An 8,902-nucleotide genomic window follows, 5' to 3' on the forward strand; every position below is an offset into this window, starting at 1 on the left:
CATAGTCAGTATCGACCTAGGACTCTGGCGCTGCAACCACTGATGAATTGCTACTGGACCGTCCCCATCCCCTCCCGAGTGTCCCATCCCTGTCCGGGGGCGGCCGTAGATGTCCACCCCGGATATCTCTGGCCACCCCGGGGCAGGGATGGGACACTCAGGAGGGGACGGGGATGGTCCAGTAGCAATTCATCAGCGCTTGTAATACCGGAGAACTGGGATTGATCCTGACTATGGATGAAACGCATGTCTGTACACACGCAGCAATTCAGCTGCCGAGAACGTCTCTCCACCAGTCCAGTCTCTACCCCCATCTCCCACTAGCATCTGCCCGCTCTCTCTCTCACTGTTACACCCCACTCTCCGGCTACCTGGCACCCTAGTTCCTCAGATTTTTACACATAAATTATGAATAAAGATAAGAATTTTTACACAGGTTATACAGCCAGCGCTTTGTTCGTTTTTCTTTATCGCAAATGACCTTTGACAAATCCCATGATTCCTTGCGTTTTTCGGAATACCAAACTCGTTTATTGACTTGGTGTAAGTGTAAATTGTCCCTAGTGTGTGTAGGACAGTGTTAATGTGCGGGGATCGCTGGTCAGTGCGGACTCGGGGGGGGGCCGAAGAGCCTGTTTCGCTAAACTATAAAAGTCTAAACTCAGTGAATCTGGTCGATTAGGAGACATTTATTGAAGCACACATCTCAAGTGAGTAGGTGGAAATACAAGGAACGGCAGATGTAGGAATCAAGGACGAATCTCAGCCCAGTCACTCCCTCTTTCTCCCCTTTCCCATCAGGCAAGAGGTTATAGGAGTTTGAAAATGCCAACGTCCAGATTCGGGGACAGTTTCTTCCCAGCACTTAACCGTCAACTGAACTATCCCATCACCAACTAGAGAATGGTTCTGACTTAACATCTACCTCATTGGAGACCATCAAACTATCTTTAATCGGACTTTACTTTGCACTAAACGTTATTCCCTTTATCCTGTACCTGCGCATTGTGGACAGCTTGATTGTAATCATGTATACTCTTTTCGCTGACTGGATAGCTTGCAACAAAAAAGCTTTTCACTGTACCTCAGCAGATGTGACGATAATAATAAACTAAACTAAACTTAAACAAAACACAAAGAGCTGGATGTTCTCAGCGTGTCAGCCAACATCAGTGGAGGGAATGGCCAGGTGACATTGCATGTTAAGACCCCTTTTCAGACTGATTGTAGTAGGAGAGGGAAAGGTGGAAGCTGGACAAAGGTGGCACGTGATATCACTTTCACTGCTGTGTTCCTCCAGCACTTGGTGGTTTGCTCAAGAGCAGGAGGAACATGGGTACAGAGCAAGCAATTGGTTTGAAAGGCCAATACCAGATAGTTATTTTTACGTCCATGGAATCTTTTACTTTTCACTTATTCTCGATGATTTGCTGGCTAAAATGTAATTTCTTTGATTCCAGGTGAAAATGGTCCCTGAATGTTTATATGAAGTGAATTTTATTAAAAGTCTCTCGCTTTACTACCCTGACCAATTATATATTGTTTGCAACCAAATGTTTTGCTGTGTAGCAATGTATAATTCAGTGTGTGAAGCATATTGTTTATCACTCTATCAATTAATGCATAAAACAATTCCAGCCAATAATTAAAAATTAGAACACAATTAATTAACAATTTTGGCACCAATGCTACGAATAAGCATTTACTAATAATTAAACAAGATTTGCTTATTTTCTTCCCTCTTCCGTTCAAAGATCCTATAGCTCTGTTATAAGATCTTTGCTTCCAATTGTGTTCTGCTTAGGTCTTGACCCCCCCTCTTTCAAGCTCATACAAGAAATTCTGAACTCCTTATCATAATTTGTACCTTAAAAATACATTCTCATTTTCAACCAGAAATGCCAAGTCAATCGATTTCCCCTTGGGGTCCATTCTATGACATCATCAGTCTTCAATCAATTAGCTATGGTTCATTGAATTTGAAGAACAGCTGCATACACTGGACGCAAAAGACCCAGTGATGCTCTATGCGTAATGCTAAAATCTGGGATGCAGTATTAGTCACGCCTTTACTCAAGCTTATCCGATGCAGTTATAATACTGGGATTGACCTGGTAATATGGAAAATTGCCCAGTTATGTCCTGTCAATAAAAAGTAGTCAAAAACAATCATGCCAATTACCGTCTGTTAATCCATTCTCAATCTTCGTAAAGGTTTTCGAGGTTTTAGCAACCGCACAATCAAATGGCATTTATTCACTGATAACCTGCTTGCAGATGTTCATTTTGATTTCGACCAGAAGCTCTGTGCTCCAAGCTACATTACGACTGTTTCAAACAGATAAGAATTTTGGTACTAAATTGAGAGTAAATGGTCATTCAAAACACCATTTCTCAGAAAGAAAGAACCAATATAATGGAGTAACTCAGCAGGTCAGGCAGCATGTGTAGGGAAGAACTGCAGATGGTTTAAATCAAAGGTAGACACAAAATGCTGGAGTAACTCAGGCAACATCTCTGGAGAGAAGGAATGAGTGACATTTTGGGTCGAGACCCTTCTTCAGACTGTCAGAATCCGAGGAAAAGATGGAAAGGTGATGTTTCAGCTTGGGACCCTTCTTCATACTGTTGGGGGGGGGCAAAAAGAAGGAATGTAAGTGGAGGGGAGGGGGAGGAGAGAAATAGGTGCAAGACCAGGTGTGATACAGGAAAAAGGTGGGGGGGGGGAAGGGGTGGAGGGAGGGGGAGAATGGGAGGAAGGTGTTGTGGAGCGAGGGGAGGTTGTTCGAGATTACCTAAAATTGGAGAATTCAATGTTCATTCCTCAAGTGGAAAATGAGGTGCTGTTCCTCCGGTTTGCATGTGGCCTCACTCCGTCAATGGAGGATTTTTCATTGTCTAAAACCCCCCAACCCTCTCTCCATAATCTCCTGGCTTTGTGGAAAGCAGTAAAATTAAGGAGCAAAAACAGGGAGAAGATCACAGCGGTGGTTTGGAAGCAAGAGGGTCGCAGCAAGGAAAGGAAGGTGAGGTAAGGGCAGATGATGGCATTGCGAAGATGATTAGTGTGGGTGGGGATAAACGCGAGGGCAGGTCAGCTGATCTTCTGCTCCAACACCCTTTTCCTATCACATCTTCATATCTTTTAAGTCTACTAATACCCGGTAATCAATGTCTCAGTTTTGAATGCCGCCTGGGGTAGAGATCTTTAAAGGTTCGGAACCAGTTGCGTGAAGCTCAGGTATGTTGGGGAAATTGTTGGTGGGGATGTGAAACATAAAGAAAATAGGTGCAGCAGGAGGCCATTTGGCCCTTCTAAACTGTGGCTGACATCTTTACTGGTCCCAGTCATCAGGCAAAACCAGAGGCGAAGAGGAATAAAAAACAGAAAGAGGAGCAGGCCTAGGGCAAGCAGTCTGCAGTTAACCTCTTATCACCTCTTCGCCAGCCAACAACAGGTTATGATGGGCTTCACCCTGCCTTGGCCATCTGTTGCTGGCTCTACTTTGTTTTTGCCTTTTCTTACCTCCAGTTCCCTCCCCTTTACTTTTCAGTCCGAAGAAGGGTCCTCACCTGACACGTCACCCATATTTTTTGTCCAGAGATGCTGCTTGACTCGTTGAGTTCCTCCAGCACTTTGTGTCTATCTCTAGTCTGCAGATGCAGGTGAAAATCATTACTCTTCTTTAATTCTCGTGAAGGTCTGCATATAAAAATGTATGTGTTTAACATTAGGTAAGCAACCAAAATCTGCAGCATATGCAGGAAAACCTACAATGACCAGTCATTAATCATGGTCATCTACTCGAAAATCTCAGTCAAATTTGTGGGTCATGGCTTCCCCCAAAAAACACCATGCTGACTATTCCCAACAAGCCCATTCTGTTCCAAATACATTTAAATATTGTCGAGAAGAATCTCCATCAATTATACCTCTACCACTGAAGTTAATCTCATCGGCATGCACATTTCTGGATTATCCGAACTGACTTTCTTAAACAGAAATTTAGCAAGGAAAGAATTTTAAAGTCAGAATTTAAAATTTTCCTCACACTTATAAACATAGAAACATAGAAAACAGGTGCAAGAGTAGGCCATTCGACCCTTCGAGCCAGCACCGCCATTCAATAGGATCATGGTTGATCATCCAAAATCAGTACCCCGTTCCTGCTTTTTCCCCCATATCCCTCGATTCCTTTAGCCCGAAGAGCTAAATCTCTTGAAAACATCCAGTGAATTGGCCTCCACTGCTTTCTGTGGCAGAGAATTCCACAGATTCACATCTCTCTGGGTGAAAAACATTTTTCTCATCTTGGTCTTGAATGGCCTATCCCTTATTCTTAAAATGTGACCCTTGGTTCTGGAGTGCCCCAACATCGGGAATGTTTTTCCTGCATCTAGCCTGTCCAATTGCTTAAGAATTTTATGCTTCTACAAGCCCAGTCAATGCATTATTTCATCCCGGGAATTAACCTGGCGAGCCTACACTGCACGCCCTCAATAGAAAGAATGTTCTTCCACAAATTAGGAGACCAGAACTACACACTGCAAACTTAGTTTAGTTTTGAGATACAATTTGAGATAAATTGTAAATTTAGTGTGTAAGATAGTCGATGCAGACTTGGTTGGCAAAGGGCCTGTTTCTGCGCTGAATCGCTACACTAAAGCTAAAACTAGGGACAATTAACAATATTTTTACCAAAGCCAATTAACCTACATACCTGTACATCTTTGGAGCATGGCATAACTCCATTACTGACATTTTCAGCGAATGTTCCAAATCTCCAGTTATTCTACACATCCCCCACAAGAAGGTTGAAGGACAGGTGATAAAAAGGATGATATACTCCAACAAGTTTTACTCAAACAATACTTTTCCTCTTCCTATATTACAGATGTGATTAAGTTTCATCAGAACATTTCAGTGGAACAGTTATGATGGCCCAAAAGGTCTATTCTTGTAATTTTCTTCCCCTGCTTTGTCATTATCACCTCGGTTCTACTCTCATTTCAGCTACGGTCACCAGATGCAAGCTTTAAAAACCATCAGTCCAAATAAGCCATGAAACCCAAAAAAGTGTTTTTGATAATAATGTTCAGAGGATCAGAAATTCATCCAGTTAATTATGTTTAAAACCAACTTGAAGAGTATGGCATATTAGCCGTTGCAAAAAGACAGGCCTTGAATCAATCAGGATTAGAAATTTCATGAACAATTAAGATGAAAGTGGAATTGCCTGTGGGGAACTAATGTTAAGTCTGATATTAACTCTAATAACTATAGTTACTGCTTAAAAATTAAATAACTTCAATAACGAGTGGATTTAACTGGATATCTATGGAGAGCAGATTTAACTGGAGGCACAATGGGTAAAATTAGGAAATAAGGTCATATGGTCATAAGGAATAGTAGATCTGCCATCAGGTCTACTCCACCATTTAATCATGGCTGATCTATCTCTCCCCCTAACCCAATTTTCCTGCCTTCCCCCATAACCTCCGACACCTATACTGGTGCCATGGAGAGGCTTTAATGATATTATACGATACAATAGAACTGTTTATCCCAAGAGGGAAATTGATCTGCCAACAATCATTAAAAAAACCCACAAAATACATGAAACATTCACAGGTCCTCTACAGCAACGATGAAATGATAGAATAATTACATGCAGCGATTAGAAAAAATGTGGCAAAGGTAAAATAGAGGATTTTAATGTTCACATGGTGCAAGGAAGCAGACTAGATAATGTCAGTAAAGTTGTGAATTGGTTGTATTTGTTTTGGATAGTTTTCTGTAGCAATATATATATATATATATATAGAATCAAACGAGGAATCTCATCATATTTGACTTAAAAATTAGGGAAAAATTAACTTCAGTTTGCATCTAATGGTTTGTGAACATTTAACCAAGGGCGATATTGATATGACCAGGTTCGGTGCAGTAATCCAAAAGGAGAAAGTCAATGCAGCTGCAATAAGGCAGAACCATAATAAACCATCAATGGTACACGAGACAGAAATGTCAATGGATAAAAGAGCAGCAATTGTGTTGGAGGCTCAACAAGGGTAGCATGATGGCACAGCGGTGGAGTTGCTGCCTTACAACGCCAGAGACCCAGGTTCAATCCTGACTATGGATGCTGTCTGTACAGAGTTTGTACAGTACATTCTCCCCATGAATGCATGGGTTTTCTCCAGATGCCCTGGTTTATTCCCATCACTTCAATATCTCCACACTGAACAGTTGAACAGTATAGTTCATGCCTTATCCAATGGATTACATTTTCTGAAGAGGTGACTGGCCTAGCAGCAGAGGGATGACAGTGATGTTATTTATATGAATTTTTATGAGATCCCAGCTAAAACTGACGTTAATTAAATGGAATAAAATGATGGAATTGGGCAGAATAATTGTCTTCAGGAAGCAGGATGGAGTACATGCCCCATGTACAACCCCTATCGGCATCAGTGTTTGAAAACACCAAGTTCTTAGGAATACCTTTGTGTAAAAATCATGAGAGGAATAGATTAGGTAGATACAGAGAGTCTCTTGCCCAGAGTAGGCAAATTGAGGACAAGAGGATATAGGTTTAAGGTGAAGGGGAAAAGATTTAATAGGAAACCGAGGGGTACTTTTCTCACACTAAGAGTAGTGGGGTTATTGAACAAGCTACCAGAGGAGGTAGTTGAAGCAGGGATGATCCCAACATTTAAAAAAGTTAGATAGGTCCATGGATAGGACAGGTTTAGAGGGATATGGGCAGGTGGGACTTGAGTAGTTGGGACATGTTGGCTGGTTTGGGCAAGTTGGGCTGAAGGGCCTGTTTCCACGCTGTATCACTCTATGACTCTAAATTTAGTTTAGATTACTTTAGAGATACAGCACAGAACCAGACCCCATCGGCCCACTTATTCCATATCAACCAGCAATCCCCATATACTAACACCATCCTATACACTAGGGACAATTTACAATTTTTACCAATGCCAATTAACCTGTACGTCTTTGGAATGTGGGAGGAAACTGAAGCACCCGGGGAAAACCCATGAGAGCAGACAAACTCCATACACACAGCACCCATAGTCAGGATTGAACCCGGGTCTCTCCCGCTGCAAGGCAGCAACTCTATCGTTCACTTACAATTTGACCCGGTACACCCACATCGACTATAAGGTCAATAAAGCACACCATTGCCTTCACTTCCTCAAACGACTGAGGAAATTTGACATCCCCAATGATTCTTACCAATTTCTACAGATGCATCATAGAACGTATCCTGTCTGAAAGATTAATCTTTTGTTTTGGCAACAGCTCTGCCCAAGACTGCAAAATACTTACAGAGTTGTGGACACAGCCCAGTGCATCAAGCAAACCAGTCTCCTCCCCCATCGACTCCATTACACTACATGCTGCTTCAGGAACGTGTCCTACTTTAAGTAGGACTGCTCCAACCGCAGTCAATCTCGCTTCTTCCCTCTCCCTGTCGGACACAAGGTACAGCAGCTTATAAGCACATGCCACCAGATTGAAGAACAACTTCTTCCCTGTTGTTACAAGCTCTTGTATGTATGTCTCATATGTTAAGGATGTATTCCTGATCTTCCAATCTACTTCATTGTCACCTTTGCACTTTTTTTCATCTGCAGTTTTCCTACAGCTGCAACACCATATTCTGCACTCTTATTATTTTTTCCTTTGGTTGTTGTACTCATATATGGTATCATCACACCTGAGCGTAATATCCTCTACTTCAATAGCACACAAAATAAAAGTATTTCACTGCCTCTTAGTGCACATGACAATAATAAAAAAGTACCAATCCCAATATCAATGAGGAGGCACATATTCTGTTAGTGTGTTTCCAGTTGTGACCCTACCTACCAGAATAAATAGTTCATTATAAATAGAAAACATTTAGATTGTTGACAATTGGAGGTATTGAAATATAGGGAATATAGAAATATAGTCATTCTCAATTTTCTTTATAAAATAAACAATAATTATCAATCAGAAAGCTCAACGAGTCCACAAATCACAATGGAGCCTTTAAATTCTACGGTTTCAATGTGAGAAGCAATAACATAAAATCATGTCCCATGTTCCAGAGTTCCATGGATAAAAAAAAAAAAATTGGTTGGCAGACAGGAAACAAAGAGTAGGGATTAACGGGTCCCTTTCAGAATGGCAGGCAGTGACTAGTGAGGTACGGCAAGACTTGATGCTGGGACCACAACTATTTACAACATACATTAATGATTTAGATGAAGGGATTAAAAGTAACATTAGCAAATTTGCAGACGACACAAAGCTGGGTGGCAGCGTGAACAGTGAGGAGGATGCTATGAGGATGCAGTTTAATGTGGATAAATGTGAGGTTATCTACTTTGGTGGCAAAAACAGGAAGGCAGATTATTATCTACATGGTGTCAAGTTGGGAAAAGGGGAAGTACAATGGGATCTGGTGGTCCTTGTTCATCAGTCAATGAAAGTAAACATACAGGTACAGCAGGCAGTGAAGAAAGTGAATGGCATGTCGGCCTTCATAACAAAAGGAGTTCAGTATAGGAGCAAAGAGGTCCTTCTGCAGGTGTACAGGGCCCTAGTGAAACCACACCTGGAGTATTGCGTTCATGTGATAGACTTCTGACCGACATCCACTATAAACCCACTGACTCCCATGGCTATCTGGACTACACTTTTTCCCCACCCCGCCTCCTGCAAGGACTCCATCCCCCACTCCCAATTCCTCCGCCTACGCTGCATCTGCTCCCAGGATGATGCATTCCACACCAGGGCATCTGAAATGTCCTCATTCTTCAGGGAACGGGGATTCCCCTCCTCCACCATCGATGAAGCTCGCACCAGGGTCCTTTCCATACCCCGCAACACTGCTCT

Source organism: Leucoraja erinacea, chromosome 4, assembly GCF_028641065.1.
Source record: "Leucoraja erinacea ecotype New England chromosome 4, Leri_hhj_1, whole genome shotgun sequence".
In the NCBI taxonomy this organism is placed as follows: domain Eukaryota; kingdom Metazoa; phylum Chordata; class Chondrichthyes; order Rajiformes; family Rajidae; genus Leucoraja; species Leucoraja erinaceus.